Here is an 18,765-nt window from a genome sequence, read left to right as displayed (position 1 = left end):
GGCTTTATATTTCAGCTTGTGTATGTCTCACTGCACTTATGCCTGCATCCTCCACGATATGTGGGGAATCGCTCAGGTAGATGCTTGTAGCAGTGCAGGAAACAGGTACACAGACACTGGATTGCACACAGGTTCAGGCTTTCTTTACTTGTAGTGCATTAACTGCTTTTTCAAAGGCACAAAATAAACAAAACAAAAGCCTTCTCGGCTGAGAACTCGCTAAGCATAGGAAAACTGTTCCCTGACTATACAGAAGCCTGACTACCAGGCTCCCACCTTGGCAACAACAACGGGTGGAACAGTATTTGTTTTGTATATTCGGTTTGGACAGGTCAGCTCTGTCTGTGTGGTGCCACACTCCTAGTCTTCACATACAGACTATTATCAGGCCTTGATTAGTCAGCTGACCTCCCTGTTGTGTGCCTTTACCAAACACCCTTTAGCTGCCTGGCTGGGACATACCTGTCTTCCTAGAGCACACCTTTATATTCTTACTGATATTATAAATGTGAAATGTCTATGTGTTTGGATGCTTGGATGCTTGCGGATCAATCACACCCAAACGGCTGAACGGATTTTTCGGAAATTTCACACAGAGCTACATGTTGGCCAGGAAGGAAAAATAGGCTTCTCTAAAAGTGGCTCACTCACCCCAAATTGCCACCGCGACTGTCCAAAGTTGGCTCTGGATCTGCTGGAGGATCTGTTGTGATGCCAGCGCCAGGATTTCCATGCACCTCCTATTGGTGCATGCCGGTGTGTGGGCGGGCTATGGAGACAGCGCAGTGGCCCCATACGTTAGTGGGAAAATGTGGGCGTGGTGCAGGGCCATGAACACTCTGTGGAAAATGGCAGCTGCCCGCATGTTCTGAGCGCTGCTGCCATGCCAGTCGGCTTCAGATTGCTTCATGCCAGCATAGCATGCAGCTGCGCTCTCGCATACTGTGCAGCCAGGAAAGCAGGCGTCTCGGCCATGACACGCCGGCTGATTGTGTAGCCGCAACACACACACTTCCATACCATCACCATGGTGAGTGTAGTGGGTACAGGGAGCAGGGGGTTGGTTGTATGGGGGGGTTGGGGCGGGTTTGAGGGAGTTCTGAAGGGGGGTAGGCAGGGGGTCTGGGGGGGGGGTGCTTTCACAGAGGTGGCGTTAGGGGGGCCGGGGGTGGTGGGAGGGAATAGGAAGTGAGGCCACAAGGGGAAGTTAGTATGTGTAGCACTGGCGAGGACGTTGTTGCGTGCCGCCGCCGGGTCCCGGATGCTGTGCATGGCTGGGAGTGGCAGGCTTGGGTGCGGCACGGCAAGGAAACTGGCTTGGCGATGCCGGACATGCGCGGGGAAGGCGGACGGGTGCGCAGGGGAGGATGGGCCCATGTAAGAGGTGATTGGTGCAGGGAGTAAGGGCAGCAGGGACAAAGTCACGGGTAATGCTAGTATATATATACAGTCATGGCCAAAAGTTTTGCGAATGACACAAATATTATATTTTCACATGATCTGCTGCCCTCTGGTCTTTATGTGTGTTTGTCAGATGTTTTTATCACATACAGAAATATAATTGCAATCATATTATGAGTAACAAAAGCTTATATTGACAGTTAGAATGAGTTAATGTAGCAAGTCAATATTTACAGTGTTGACCCTTCTTCAGGACCCCTGCAATTCTCCCTGGCATGCTCTCAATCAACTTCTGAACCAAATCCTGACTGATAGCAGTCCATTCTTGCACAATCAATGCTTGCATTTTGTCAGAATTTGTAGGTTTTTGTTTGTCCACCCGTCTCTTGATGATTGACCACAAGTTCTCAATGGGATTAAGATCTGGGGAGTTTCCAGGCCATGGACCCAAAATCTCTATGTTTTGTTCCCTGAGCCATTTAGTTATCACCTTTGCTTTATGGCAAGGTGCTCCATCATGCTGGAAAAGGCATTGTTAATCGCCAAACTGCTCTTGGACGGTTGGGAGAAGTTGATCTTGGAGGACATTCTGGTACCATTCTTTATTCATGACTGTGTTTTTAGGCAAGACTGTGAGAGAGCCGATTCCCTTGGCTGAGAAGCAAACCCACACATGAATGGTTTCAGGATGCTTTACAGTTGGCATGAGACAAGACTGGTGGTAGCGCTCACCTCGTCTTCTCCAAATAAGCTGTTTTCCAGGTGTCCCAAACAATCGAAAAGGGGATTCATCAGAGAAAATGACTTTACCCCAGTCCTCAGCAATCCACTCCCTGTACCTTTTGCAGAATATTAGTCTGTCCCTGATGTTTTTTCTGAAGAGAAGTGGCTTCTTTGCTGCCCTCCTTGAGACCAGGCCTTGCTCCAAGAGTCTCCGCCTCACAGTGCGTGCAGATGCACTCACACCTGCCTGCTGCCATTCCTGAGCAAGCTCTGCACTGCTGGTAGCCCGATCCCGCAGCTGAAACACTTTTAAGAGACAGTCCTGGCACTTGATGGTCTTTCTTAGGCGCCCTGGAGCCTTTTGGTCAACAATGGAACCTCTCTCCTTATAGTTCTTGATGAGGCGATAGATTGTTGACTGAGGTGCAATCTTTCTAGCTGCGATACTCTTCCCTGTTAGGTCATTTTTGTGCAGTGCAATGATGACTGCACGTGTTTCTTTAGAGATAACCATGGTTAACAGAAGAGAAACAATGATGCCAAGCACCAGCCTCCTTTTAAAGTGTCCAGTGGTGTCATTCTTACTTAACCCCTTAGCGACCCTTGACGTAACTGTACGTCATAGGTCGCATGGGGATGTATGGAGCGAGCTCACACGCTGAGCTCGCTCCATACACGGCAGATGCCGGCTGTATAATACAGCCAGGACCTGCCAATAACAGCAGCGGTCGGTGCCCGAGCCGATCGCTGCTGTTAACCGTTTACACACTGCGGTCACGTGACCGCAGTGTGTAAACGGCGCAGGCGGCATGGGCGCCGCCATGTTTCGCCGATCGCCGCCCTCCTGAACGTCACATGAGGGCGGTGATCGGTTGCTATGACAGCCGGAAGCCTATTGAAGGCTTCCAGGCTTGTCTCTGCATGAGATCTATTAGACGATGCCAGAGGCATCGTCTAATAGAAGTGCTGGGATTCTGCTATTCACTGCAGTACTGTAGTATTGCAGTGAATAGTATGAGCGATCAGACCCCCTAGGTTTCAAGGTACCTAAGGGGTCTGATCATAAATGTAACAGAAGAAAAAAAAAAGTTTTTAAAAGTATTAAAAAAATAAAAAAAATATAAAAGTTCAAATCACCCCCCTTTCCCTAGATTAGCTATAAAAGTAATTAAAGAACATTAAACATAAACATATTAGGTATCCCCGCGCTCCAAAATGCCCGAACTATTAGAATATTAAAACATTTATCCCGTACTGCGAACGGCGTAGCGGCAAAAAAAATAAAAACCGCCAAAAAGCGTTTTTTTCAACACTTTGCCTCCTATAAAAAATTGAATAAAAAGTGATCAAACCATCAGATCTTTCCCCAAATGGTATCAATAGAAACGTCATCTTGTCCCGCATAAAAAGACACCACAACCAGCTCCATACATGGAAATATGAAAAAGTTACAGGTGTTAGAACATGATGACACAAAAATTTTTTTCTATTTTGCAAAGTTTATCATTTTTTTAAAAGTATCAAAACATTTCAAATACTATATAAATTTGGTATCACCACGTTCGTACTGACACGTAGAACACAGGTAACATGTCATTTGTACCAAACAGTGAGCAAATGCATTTTTTCTCCAATTGCACCTCATTCTGAATTTTTTTCCAGCTTCCCAGTACATTGCACAGCATATTGAATGATGCCATTACAAAGTACAATTTTTCCCGCAAACAATAAGCATCATGTGACTCTGTGAACTGAAAAATGAAAAAGTTATGGCTCTTGAAATGTGAGGAGGGAAAAACGAAAATGCGAAACCAAAAAATGGCCGGGTCCTTAAGGGGTTAATCATGACAGATTGATCTCCAGCCCTGTCCTCATCAACACCCACACCTGTGTTAATGGAGCAATCACTGAAATGATGTTAGCTGGTCCTTTTAAGGCAGGGCTGCAATGATGTTAAAATGTGTTTTAGGGGATAAAGTTCATTTTCTAGGCAAATATTGACTTTGCAAGTAATTGCTGTTAAGCTGATCACTCTTTATAACATTCTAGAGTATATGCAAATTGCCATTAGAAAAACTGAAGCAGTAGTCTTTGTAAAAATTAATATTTGTATCATTCTCAAAACTTTTGGCCATGACTGTATATAAGAAATATGGGTAAAAGCTGTTCCATATGAAATCCCCTCAAAAGATAAGGGGACACTCCCATCTGGAGAAAAAATGGTTTAATCTCAAAAGCCGACAACAAGCCAGTTTCTTTACTGTAAGGACTGTGAATCTGTGGAATAGCCTACCCCAGGAGCTGGTCACAGCAGTCACAGCTGACAGCACTGATGGCTGTGGAAATTTATAGATTGCCATGATGTTTTCCATTCCCCGATTATCATACCATGAAACTATGTAACTATTGTTACCCTTTTGCTCGTCAGTGTATATATATATATATATATATATATATATATATATATATATATATACACAAACACTCTGGGTAGTATTTCACACTTTCGATTTTTCTCAATTTTAGTTAATACTTGTTATCACTATATAACCCTAAATCATCATGTCTGTTTTTTGTTTCTTCCTGGCTCAATTTATTATTGCAGCCTAACATATTTATCTATTGTAGACTCTAATGTCTTATATGTAGGGCTTTAGTTTCATGGTGTAAAATAATGAAAAACTGATGACTAGAACATCTGCAAATCTGTGTAGACCTTTATTGGATAATTATGTATAATACACGGTTAATATGCATACTACCCACATTTATTAAATTAATAGTAACATATAGAATCCTAAACCTTTGTAATATACCCAAAATTTGAATAATCAATGTCAAATACTTTCAATTGGCACTAAAAAAGTTCTAGGTCAAAATATGCCTCTATAAAGACTTATGAAAGCCTCTAAAACTCGTAGACTTAAGACTATATCAGCTTCTAATTTATTGGTTAAATATCTACTAGTTAGGAAATGATAAGTCAATCCTTTTCCTTTAATATATTGAAGATTATTATTTATTATTTTTTTTACATTGGTGATCACTAAGGGGTTAATGGTTATAAACTAATCAGCAATAACATTCAAAAACACAACTATCATTGCTTCATGGTCCAGATCTGATGCTCACATGTACTAACTGCTGCATGTCAGGATCACCCCACAAGATCTGTTAGTTGAGAAATGTGAGGGCCCCATATACCACCCCTTGAGAGGCTTAATTGTAACAAGTTAAGCAATGTTATTTGCTTCATGTGGTTTTAATGCTATAGCTGATTTCATGCCTATGCAGTAGAACATTTCTGCATAGTTAATAAGATTGGATAAAGACACAAGTCCATCACATTCTAGCCATAATCCGATGATTCTGATCCAGACCACCGACAGACCCCATGCAAATCTGCCCATGTAAAAATTCCTTTCCAACCGCAAATATGGCCCTTGGAATAAATCCTTGGATCAACATTCCATTCCAAAATACTAGTTCTAATAACATGTTATTTTTTTAATTGTCAAGAAAGATGTATAGTCTCCTCTCACCTTTCTTTCTGTAAAGAAACCTATCTATGACAATGGTGAAATCTTTTTTTCTCTAGATACCTCCTTGTCATAGTTTGAGTCCTACAGTATATGTGAAGAGATTATGAGAAATAATTCTGCACTCTTAATTCATATTGTTATTAAGTCACCCTTAAGTCAGCTTTTTTCCAGTCAGAATAACTCCAATAACCTGTATTTATATTTTAAGCCTCCATTACACACATCTGGTGTTGTAGTCAAAAAAAAGAAAAAGACATGGACGCACATCCCAATCTTATACAGTGATCTAGTGCTTCTCAGCAAATTCTAGAATACTGAACATGAGGTTCTTAGTATACATATTGATCAAGGTTCATAAGCCCACTAGCTACTTCACAGCGATCTCTGATAAGCACTAGATCAATGTATAAGATTGGGATGTGCGGTCCATGTCTTTTTCTTTTTTTGGATACATATGGTAAGTCTGTCCCCCATTTGGCCCAGGTGTTTTTAATTAGCAGGAGACTGCAAAAAGGTACCCACCTACTAGCTCTCAGTCTTCTGACTGGGGAAATATGGTAAGGTGAATTTTTGAGATCCGTTCACATGGAGTGGTGCTGCGTGGTGTCTGATGGTCCTGTGGTGCTGTGCCCATGGGGTGGTGCGGCCCAGAGCCTGGGGGCTTGGTCTGGTGGCAGGAGTGTTGCCAGACCACTGGGTCGCTCCCCTGTGGGCACCGTGTTGCATTTGTAGCGGTCGCTGTGCAACGCCGCACCCAGTAGAGTAGGGACCCACTATAAATAGGTTGCCGTGAAGTGGCTAGTGGGCTTATACACCTTGATCAATATGTATACTAAGAACCTCTTGTTCAATATTATAGAATTTGCTAAGAAGCACTAGATCAATGTATAAAATTGGGATATACGATCCATGTTTTTGTCTTTTTTTGAATGCATATAGTAAGTCTGTCCTCTCATTTTTGTTGTTTTTCCTTGGTACCAACTCTCCCCCCATTTGGCCCAGGTGTTGTTAATTAGCAGGAGACAGCAAAAAAGGGACCCACCTACTAGCTCTCAGCCTCTATGAAGTATCGGGACCCACCATCAGGGTCCCAGGAACTGCAGTTTTGACCAAAATTTGCTTGGTATCAGGGTAAATTGTAGATGGGTCTCCTGAGGAGCTAGAACAACACTAGCAAAATGCGTTGAGACGTTGCACATGAGAAGTAGTAACTCAGTGATAATCACATCCATCTTCACTGTCTGAATTGTCCATGGTATAGGGAATGTGAGTGTGGGGGAGTGGCGTGGACTCACCTAATCAAATGTGAGGCTCTCTCAGGCTATGTGAGCAATAGACCAGAGGCATTCATTATTGCTGGTCTGTACCAATTTGATACTTTTTGAAACACTGAGTACTCTGCCTCGAATGTGGAGGTATTTGTACCAATGACATAGACAGTGTTTGCTTATGATCACAGATTATTGAACTGCAATCCTTGACATGCGCCATTCATTTTCCCTATTTCTGGCTCACACTCTATTTAGGGAATACATCCATGTTTTCATCAACATAAGGATGTGTTCTCCTATTTTTTAATATACCCGCCTTATACATCTTGGCATATAAGGAAAGAAGGAAGGGGAATTTTTGTCCCAGGGAGTCTGTCTGCGAGTCTTAGAGTGGTTAAATACGCAATGTTTTGTTAACAGATACTGCAGTAACAGCATCCCGCCTATATACTCATATTCCCCATCTTTCCAATTGTCTTGTGAATAAGTTTATTGCCACCACTTTTTCAGTGGGACATCTTATATGTCCTTTATATATTGTGTGACCACATAGGATATTGGGGCTGACGCTCTAATGTTCATTTTAAAAGTTTATTTAATAAAAGTTATATTTAATTTTATATATTTTATATTTTTAATGGTAGTCCTTTATCCAACTCTATTTTTTTTTTTAGACTATTAGTGTCCTCTTGGTCACTGCTGATCCCTCATGAGTTCATGCATGTCAGATTTTTGTGACATATAGACCATTTAATTTCAGACTGATAATTTGGATTAAATAATTTAACATATATTTTTGTTGTGTATACACCTTTGACCAGGGTGGTACTAGGGCTTCCAATTTACAGGTATAGGTTCTGGTCAGGGTCACACACAATCTAGGACAGTGACACCCAAGATAGGAATTTAGGGTTATAATAGGACTCGATGAATAGGGTGGAGCAGGGACAGATGACAATGTAGTCATCTTGGATTTCCGATCCTGGTGCCATGCATGTGTTTGTTATATCCATGACTCCCTCTGGTATACATTAAGTAAAAATGCTAGTTTTTATTAGGATTATGTTGTCTTCTGCTGCTGTGCCTTTATGAATGTTCCTATTTTGATATATTGTCCAAATATGTTCAATTATCTTTTTATGTCTAGGATTTGGATGTATGGTACAACATCCAGGTATACACATGTTGTTTTTGTATGGATTTTATCAGCATTATTTATTAGTACACGCATCACCATTGGATGTTTTTGTGATTTTGTTTATTGTGATTTGACATTATAAATATTTATTTGTTGGACTTTGTACATCTGGTATTCCCATTATAATTCCCTCAGGTTTAGTACAAATGCTGAAGAGATAGTAACCAAACGGATGCCATAGTTTTAGATGAGAACAAGTTTGTGTGTTTGTTGGCATCATTTGTGACGTCAGTTGTCCCCTTGCCCTAGCACGTGTTATTATCTCTATACCCCGTAAGACATGTAAATGTAGTATTATATGGCAGCCATTCAGATGAATTATTGACAATTTAATGCATGGAGAGCCCAAGGTGTCGAACATGAGAACCGATGTTCTCTGCTCTTGATTATAGAGGAAGGCCTTGAGACTGATATACATCATTAGAAAGATAATATATGATATACAAATCCTGCATACATATTTTACACCTTTTCATTTTATTTATGGTTTTAATGAATATTTTACATCCACGACTTTTTCAACCTTCCAGAAGTAACCATGGCATAGATAATACTATAATTTACTGTCACCAATGTTATTGTATAAGCATAGTACAAAGAGGTGAACGTTTCCCCCGGAAATGCAAGTACAGGAGTATTATAAATACAGCCTTGTTTATTTCTGATTGGTACTTTGATAGACTCTAAAAGTGACATTTCCTGTAATACACTGTAATTGGATCTATAGATTCAGATTCTACCCTTACCCATGAGCTGAAAGAGAACGGAAATTAGAATACCTAGGGAAGCCTAGTGGTAATTAATCATTGTACAATGAAGCCTGTCAAAATACTTTCTAAAGCTGATGCTGCTGTCAATTGCAAGTAGCATTTCACCATCTGCAATTGTTTAAAATATCGCCTAGCGCTGGTATTGACATTCTTAAAACTTGAGAGCTTTCTATGCCATTGCAATATATAGTGTATCAGTAAAGTGACCAACTTAATGCATTTTAGTTATATTTTAATTTTATGTTTAATCAGTTTTTATTGAAAATTTTGTATATAACAAGGAAGGAAAAACAATGTAATAAAACACTTAGACGCGTGTATGCCTAAAATGAACATGAACAAAGTTAACAAGCAAGTTAGACGCCTTCAAACTAATATAGAGGCTATGGAGGGATTGGGTTGGAGAAGAATGTGGGGCAAGGGGACCTAAGATAGACAAATCTTCAAGAATGAAAATAGCACCACCAACAGATACCTGGAGGACAAGAAAATTAAGAAAAAGACAGACAAGATATACATGAGGGGGAGAAACAAAGGGGAAAAGGAGAGGGGACTGGGTCTCCCAGAGAGGAATCGAAGAGGCCTCTGCAAGTCTGGAGAAAAAGTTAGTGCACTCAGCGGACTCCTGAAATACCACCCACGGCTGCCAGAGGGAATCAAACTCAGAAAATCGAGGAGGTGCTCCTCCAATAGGGCTTCCATTCTCCGGATAAGGAGAAACTCCTGTAAGAATTCCACCAAGGTAGGCACGACCATCCTTCCCTTTGCCAATGCCTGGAAATTACTGTTCTGATGCCCATGAGGAAATGCCACAGGCGATCTTTCTTCACTGTAGATATCCTTCCAGGAATGACGAAGAGGAGAGCCAGCTGAGTTGAGGGTGTAAGAGACTTTGGTGTAGAGTTTGAACACCCCATCTCATAAGTCCCTACATTTTATTTTTTATTAATTTTATGAAAATAAAAATTATTTCTATCTACATGTATGTATATGAAGTTAAAAAATGCTTTTCAGGAGGATGCAATTACAATTTATCATTACTTTAACATTCACATTGATGTGGCATTTTACTGACAGTCTGGCACATCTAGTCAATGCTTTTTTAATATGCCTGTTGCTCATGATAACTAAGCAGCTCTGGCATACAAAAATTACCAGGCTACTTATCAAGTTGCTCTTAGGCTAAGGCCCTACATGGCAGACTGCAGCCAAAAAGCGCTCCAAAAACGCAACGGTTTTGGAAATCACAGAATTTCCATTGTGGGTATTTCTCTGCAATGTGTGGATGGGATTCTCTAGAATCACATCATCTTTGCAGGGATTGTAAAATGCTGAAGATTTTAATTATCTTGCTATTATTATATTTACATATATATTTATTATAGTTATTGAGCACCATTAATTTCGTGCTGTACATTTGAGGGTTTACATACAGTTATCAAAATATATAAAACAAATATAATATACTAACAGTAACCAACTGGCACAGTGGGATATAGGACCCTGCCCGCAAGGACTTACAATCTATAAGGGAAGAGGAATGGAGACAGAAAGAGAGGAGAGAGGCTTATTGGTGTGGTGACAGTAGTGTTATTGGAGGTTGTAGGCCTTCCTGAATAGGTGAGTCTTCAAGGTCTGCTTGAAGCTTGTGATTGTGAGGGTCAGTCTTATGTGTCTTGGTAAGGAGTTCCAGAGTATGGGGGATGCACAGGAGAAATCTTGGAAACGATTGTGTAAAGAGCGGATAATAGCAGAGTGGAGTTGGAGGTCTTTGAAGGATCAGAGGTTATGTGTGGGCAGGTAGCAGGAGATTAGGTCAGAGATATACAGTGTTTTCCCGAAAATAAGACAGTTTCTTATATTAAATTAAGGTCCTAAAGATATGCTATGTCTTATTTTCAGGGGGTGGCTTATTTTATTTTAGTGTGCTGCTGCCACCACTGCGCTACGTTGAAATGTGCTTGCTGCGCAAAGATTGTATGAAGAAAAACATCGCAGCCGGCTGGACGCTGTGTGTGGTGCTCCATATAGAGAGAAAAGCTGGCTGCTGCCGCTGCTGTGATACCTTACTTTGTATCCACTGTTCCTGCTGCTGTGGGATGAGCTGGGACCCCCCTCGCCTTATACGATGCTTAGTGTATGCACAGTGAGCATCTTCCAGCTCATCCTACAGCAGCAGGAACAGTAAATAGAACATGTCGCAGTGGTGTCAGCAGCTGGCATATCTGTGTGCACAGTGTTCAGCCGGCTGCAATGTTTTTCTTCATACAATCTTTACGCAGAAACATTATTATTATTGAGGGATGTCTTACTTTCGGAGGGTGCCTTATATTAGGCAATTCAAAAAAAACCTGTGGACGACTTTGAATGTCAGTGCTAGTAACTTGAATTCAATTCGCTGGGCAACGGGTACCAGTGAAGGGATTGGCAGAGGGGAGCGGCCGATGAAGAACAGGGGAGAGATGTTGGAGATTTTTCAGTTCAGTTCATATACTTATATAAATATATTGGGGGAAATGGCTGAGCATATTGTTTTAGAGCCCCTATTCCACTTTTCCTGGGATAAATGGTTGTAGCTTTAAAGTCATAAGTAGGAAAACTTATTTATAAACATTTTACATTTTACATTTTAAAATAAGACCTGCTGTGAGCTTTAAGAGTTATCAGACAGCTATATCCTCTTGTGAAACATCAGTGATAGGGGAGAAAAGGGAAAGGAGTCAAAAAGAGAGTGGAACAGTCTTTGTCCTAGCAATCCTTTTTAAATGGGTGTCGTTGAGACCTGGAATACTTACCCCATCTGCCCTCCCTAAAACCAGTAGTTATAGAAGTGATATTTCTACATAGCAAAAAATGTACTTGTAAGTTTAATAGAGCAGTAGAAAAACAGAAAATATGGGCATACATGCGGCTCAGTCTAAATAACTGATTCATTTATTGAAAAGGGGTTGGTCAAAATAACAGCAATGAGGAGTTAAATTGGTGAAGTCATTCATTCTGTTACCTCTTGTTTAACCCCTTGACACAAAACCATGTACATGTATGTGATTATGTGTGAGGGGGTATATGGAGAGGGCTCAAAAGCTGAGCCTTGTTAATACATGGCAGATACCAGCTGTATAATACAACCAGCAGCCGCTGCTAACAGCTGTGATTGGTGCCAACACCGATTGCAACTGTTAACAGTTTAGCTGCCACAGTAAATTAATTTAATATAATGTATAGTATGAGCTATTAGACCCCTATAAAAAAAAAACACCAAAAATATAAAACTTCAAATTACCCCTCTTTCCCTAGATCACATATAAAATTAAATAAATGAAAGTAAACATAAATACCTTAGGTTTCCCCATGCTAAAAAATAACTTAACTATTAAAATCTAAGAATATTTATCCCATATGGTGAACAATGTAGCAAAAAAAAAAAAAAAAAAAAAAAAAATTGATGTAAAAATGGCTGTTTTTTCAACAATTTAATTCCCATAAAAAATTAAATAAAAAGAGATAAAACCATTAGGCTTTCCTCAAAATGGTTTCAATAAAAACATCATCTTGTCTGCTCCATACACGTAGTTACATGATGCCAAAATATGGCGAAATTTTCTTTTCTATTTTGTAAAGTTTTTTATTTTTAAAAGGTATCAAAACATTAAAAATACTATATATATTTGCTGTCACCTTGACCCACAGAATACAGGTAACATGTCATTTTTATCATATAGTGAAAACCATAAAAATTAAACCCAGAAAAAATTGACTCAGATGTGTTTTTTTTCCAATTCCATCTAATTCATAATTTTTTTTTCCAGCTTCACAGTACATTGCACAGGGTATTGAATGGTGTCATTAAAAAGTACAATTTGTTTTGCAAACAATAAGCCATCATGTGAATCTGTGAACTAAAAAAATGAAAAAAATATGGCTCTTGGAATGTGCTGAGGGAAAAACGGAAATGCAAGAACTAAAATTAGGTCAGTCCTGAAGGAGCTAAGGTAGGAAAGTGGCACATATTGGTTATAGTGCATTTCCTTCTGGAATACTGGTGAAAACGGGTTGTTCCATGCAAATTTAATAAAAGTAGACTATCGTACACCAGTCCCTGCCACAGGGACCAAGAGATTTATGAAGAGACTACAACCTCTTCATAAATCTGTCTGTGCCAAAATGTAAATTTACACCAGATTTCCTTTGTACCTGATCAGAAAGTTAGGATGGGTAAGGGGATTATCAGGGCTTGAGAAGCAGGTTTGGTGCAAGAAAAGGCCTTGTATCATGGCATAGAGGGAATTATTAAATTACCCCATTGCTCTGATGAAAAAAAGCTTTGATTAAAAAGTTGATTAAAGTTGAAAAAAATGTAAAAAAAAAGAAAAAAATGGCAGCAAATTGTAGACTGTTCATTTTAAATTATTGTATATGCCATGAAGTGGAAACCAAAACTAGAAGTTACCTATAAGTACCTCTACTATCAGAAGACCATTATTCGAAGCCAAGTTACAAGCAAAAGATATCTGCAAAGTCCTGTTGTTGAAAACAAGACATGTCATGAATAGGTTAACATTTTTCAAGGGTTTTGTTGATTATTGAACCCAAATAGACAACCCTTGAGAACTGAATTTAAGCCACAAAAGACCCTAAAAGCTTGGTGGTGCAAGACATGAAAATGTTTCTCATACCATAGTTGCCCTTGAAATGAATTTTTCAACATGACAATGACCTTGAAAGACCTAGTGCCCTTGAAATGGATTTTTCTACATGACAATGACCCAAAACATACCAGTAAGCGAACTACAATGGGTTACAGGCAAGCGAAATATCTTGACCTCAATACCATACAGAACCTGTGGAGTGACATAAAAAATGTGGTTTATTAACCAAAGCCAAAAAATGCAGAAGAATTGTCGAATGTAGTCCAATCTTTCTGGACTGAATTAACTGTTCAGAAGTGCCAGCAGTTGGTTGACTCCATGCAACACAGATGTCAAACAGTTCTCAGAAACAATAGTTATAACACTACACATTAGTCTAGTAATTCAAAGTAAACTGAAATCTCAAACAGTTTTTCAGTTTACAAATTAGATTTTTTGAATTTTTAAATAAAAATCATGGCAAACTTTGGTTTCCTAGCGATTGTATAGGATGGCTATGGTGTATGTCGGTAGAATTTGTGTAATCCTATTCTGTTCTATAATGCAGTGGTTATATATGGAACATCTGAGCACTCATCATGCTTGAAAATCATGATGCTGCATACATTGCTTTTTAGCAATAGCAGCGTACGGGGTACGCACAACATAGGAGCAATGAAGAAAGAAGCTAAATCTTGGATTTGGGAATAACTCATTAATATCCAAAAAATATCATGACGTGATACAGGATCTATCTTGCAGTCTTTTATACTATCTAAGAATATTCTGTAGGCACAGCAACCGGAAAAAAACAATTGGAAATTATCACCGCTAGCTGTGCAAATAGCCTTCGCTGCATTGCCAGCTGGACTTTTTGCCTGATCCATGGTGTAGTTGAAAGGTATTGACTACATTTCCTAAGTTCAGAAACATTGCTTATAACACTTATCAGACTCCACAAACATAAAGTAAGGTCATTTAAAGGGATTCTACCATTAATACACTTTTTTTTTCAGGTTGACACGTAGGAATAGCCTTAAGAAAGGCTATTCTTCTCCTACCTTTAAATGTCTTCTCCACGCCGCCGTTCCGTACAAATCCCAGTTTTCGACAATATGCAAATGAGTTCTCTCACATCACTGGGGGCGGGCCCCAGCGCTCAAACAAGCACTGGGGACATCCCCAATGCTGCGAGAGAACTCTCCAGTGACACCTCCATCTTCTTCAGGAACGTCCTCTTCATGCGTCTTCTTCCGGCGCAGGCGGTGAAACTTGTAGGCCTCAGGCCTCAGGCAGAGCCAACTGCGCATGCCCACAGGCCACAAGAAAATGGCCGCTTACTTACTGTGTAAGTTTCATCACCTGCGCTGGATTTCTACTGAATGGCGGCGCAGAGAAGACATCTAAAGGTAGAAGAAGAATAGCCTTTCTTAAGGCTATTCCTATGTGTCAACCAGAAAAGAAAGTGTTTTAATGGTAGAATCCCTTTAAATACAGCCCTCTTAACATACACCTCCATTTCTTCCACTACTCATGCTCCATTGAGAAGCTTATGTAAAAGGAAAATAATAATAAGATGACTTGGAAGCCCAAGTGCACAGTCTTGCCATTTTGATGTTATGTGTAGTCCTTAGCTTAACATAACCTAAAAACATTCTGATCATCACAGTAACATTGGTTATATTTTCCATGCATATTCACAGAATATAGATTGTAAAGATATGGACAGTAGACTCTAGGCAATGATTTTAAATGAAAAAGGGCATGACAATTAAAAATGAGAAGCCATGCATGGAAATGTATATTATGCGTCTCTGTCCTTCAGATTTCTATCTTTCTGTAGATCTGCTAATTAAAAAGACTAAGAGAAAATTTTGTGGTATTGATGAAACACTTGCAGACCTTCTGACCTTTAGCAACCCCAAGGATTGGTATGAAAACTATGTGTGACTGAATTTTATTAGAGAAGCCATATTTGCATAATGATTTCCCACCTTCAATGGAAAAGCATTGTTATCACTAATCTCCCAGAGGTCCTTAAGCTTACTAATAACTATTATGGAGGGGCAATGAAGTGAAACAAAACCAAAGCAAGATCACCTGAGCCTAAGCTGATTAACCCTTCCTAGAGTTTACATAGCGTACCACAAAATATATCAAATACTTAGTGTCATAAAATTAGATGTATTTTGAATTTTAAATCCTCAAATACAAAGTTCATTGACTTAAACAGAAAAATTTCATCTCAAATAGTTTCAATGTTCCACAAAAATGTCAAGCAAATCCTCATATTTCTAATTTTGTTGCACTGTATGGCCACAAAATCCCAAGAGATCTTATTGAAAGATGTCCATATGTAATACACAAACACAGATATGCAAAAAGGCTTGTATGATGACAAACGTGGACAAATATAAGAAATGTTTTATAATTTGCAGTCCTTGGAAATGGTGCAGACATACAACCGCTAAAACGACCCATAGAAATACATCCGTACTTATCACAATTTCGGATCAAAAGTATGGTCATGTAAAGGAAGCCTAAGTTCCCTTGCAGATGACTGTGCTGTGGGTCAGTGTATTATCCATGTATTTCACAGATAACACACTGACCCACTCTTTTTTATATGCCAACACACACAACCGTGATTTTCATGGCCCCATGAACAATGTGTGTAAAAAGAACAAAAAATATAGATTATATTATTTTTTACAAAACATCATCATAAGTAAGTAATGTCAAATGATTCAATATATATCCGAGACCAAATCTATAAATAATAAAATAAAATAATAATAATAATAATAATAATAATAATAATAATAATAATAATAATAATAATAAACTAATAAACTTCATTGGTAGTATATTCATTGGGCATTATTTAGCATAAGGGCAAATTCCCAATCAGCAGATTGATGTGTAAAAAATGTCTGAAACTGTGTAATTTATCTGAATAGGATTCATATGCTTGCCACTAAAAATGTTATACTAAAACTGTATATATATATATATATATATATATATATATATATATATATATATATATATAATAAATGCATTTTGTATTTCCTTGAAGAAAATAAATAAGTATTTATGCCTGCCGCATTACTTCCAGGTCTCAACAGTATTACACAGCCGAGACCTGGGAAAAGCTACCAGAATCGGAAAATTTTCTGACTCCGGCGGCTTATCCCCCCAGATGCTGTGATTAATATCAATCACAGCATATTGGTAGTTCAGCGGCAAGATCATCCCCCCATTTCCCGCATAGAGATTGAAGGGTCTAAGAGTTTGACTTTCTCAATTGCACATAGGGAATCTATGAACTGGGAAACAGCAGATTCCAGGTTCAAATCTCCTTGAGGGACAGAAAAAGAAGTTAAAAAGAAGGAATAAAAAAATAAAAAATCTAATATTAAAACCTAAAAAACCTAATTAATTTAGTACAGTACTTAAACTCTAATAAATTCAGTTCACAGAACAATTTCCTAAATAAATTTGGACAACAAATAAGAACCTTAAGTGAGACCCCAAAATGTAATCACACTCCAGATGAGACCCTTAAAAGGGAACCTGCAATGTGGTTATTCCACAATAAGGGCTATTTCACGCAGTGGGGCAGATTTTGGCACTGAGAGTGACACGGGGAGCAGCGTCACTCTCGGGTCAAAACCCGCCTGCCACGACTGTTGCGGTCATGGCTTCCTCCTCTGGAGTTGGCTCAAATGAATGGGCCGACACCCCGGACACCGCGGCTCAACCAGCCGTGGAATCTGCCTGAAGAAAGGGCAGCTCGCTACGATTTTGAGGGGACGGATTATGATGTGGATTACGCGCCATAATCCGCCCCCTCTGTGCCCATGTGAATGGGCCCTAAGATGGCCTCATCATATGCAGGATCAAGTAGTTACCTTTTCATTGGTGACATCCTGTAATATTTCTATTGTAGCAATGTGGAAGTTATAAATGCATATACAAATTAATCTAACTAGTCACAGTGGACAAAGAGTTTTCAGCCTAGTCAAGCTGTCCACTTGCTAATTATATCTCCTGGGTGTGATTATTATCTCTCTCTTGATGTCAGGGAGTGAGCGGACTGTCATGCGGGACATGTCAATCATACCCGAGAGGTGTGATTAGTAAGTAGACAGCATGACTAGGCTGAAAATGTTCCCTGCCCACTATGATTACCCAATTTAATTTGCATATGACTTTAATGTGTTCATAAAATTTCACTTTTTAAACAGAAAAATATAGAGAGGCACCAATTCAAAGTTTATTACTTGATGCTGATGATGGTGCCAGTTTTTGGTGGAAAAAACACCTGACAGGTTCCCTTTAAATTATTTCTAACCCTAACCTGAATATAATAATCTGTCACTCGGTGTATAATAGGCTTCAAGTGCTCAGAAAAGACATCTCGCCACCATATTCATATAGAAGAAAGTTTCTGGCACTCAATGGAATAAAGAGAAATCACGTGTTTATTAAAGTGCTTCCTCCATACTCTCAGACGTGCACCTTTTTCTGCATCCATTGTACTGATGAAGGACATGTTTTGAAATGTTGTTTGGATTTTGTTTGGATGCCTTTAATAAACACGTGATTTCTCTTTATTCCATTGAGTGCCAGAAACTTTCTTCTAACCCTAACCTGTTATGCTAAATTAATTTGAACCCCTGACTGAACCTGTAAAGTCTCTGCCCGTTCAGTTCACTGTGGCACAGGAGGCTTGTTCTATTTTATTCTTTGCTTAGAGTTTTTTGTTGTTCTGTGTGAACACTCTCCTATTCCCTCACCTTAGTAATTGATTTACCACCACATCCATCTCCTTCACCTTGGTGTCCCTCTGCTCCTCTAATATTTAATGTTAGCTTTGCCTGTGTGATTGACAGTAGAGATGAGCGAACAGTAAAATGTTCGAGGTTCGATATTCGTTTTGAGTAGCCCCTCAATATTCGACTACTCGAATCGAATATCGAACCCTATTATAGTCTATGGGGGGAAAATGCTCGTTTCAGGGGTAGGCAACATTCGATCAAATTATACTTACCAAGTCCACGAGTGAGGGTCGGGCTGGATCCTCCAAGCAGTCTTCTCCTTGCAGCGTCCCCGCGGCATCTTCCGGCTCTTCATTCACTCTGCCACCATCAGGCCTGGGCAGAGCCGACTGCGCATGCCCGCACTACAAGCGGACATGCGCAGTCGGCTCTGCCCAGGCCTGATGCC

The sequence above is a fragment of the Leptodactylus fuscus genome, chromosome 4, assembly GCF_031893055.1.
Source record: "Leptodactylus fuscus isolate aLepFus1 chromosome 4, aLepFus1.hap2, whole genome shotgun sequence".
NCBI classification, from domain to species: Eukaryota; Metazoa; Chordata; class Amphibia; order Anura; family Leptodactylidae; genus Leptodactylus; species Leptodactylus fuscus.
This window is presented reverse-complemented; position numbering follows the sequence as displayed.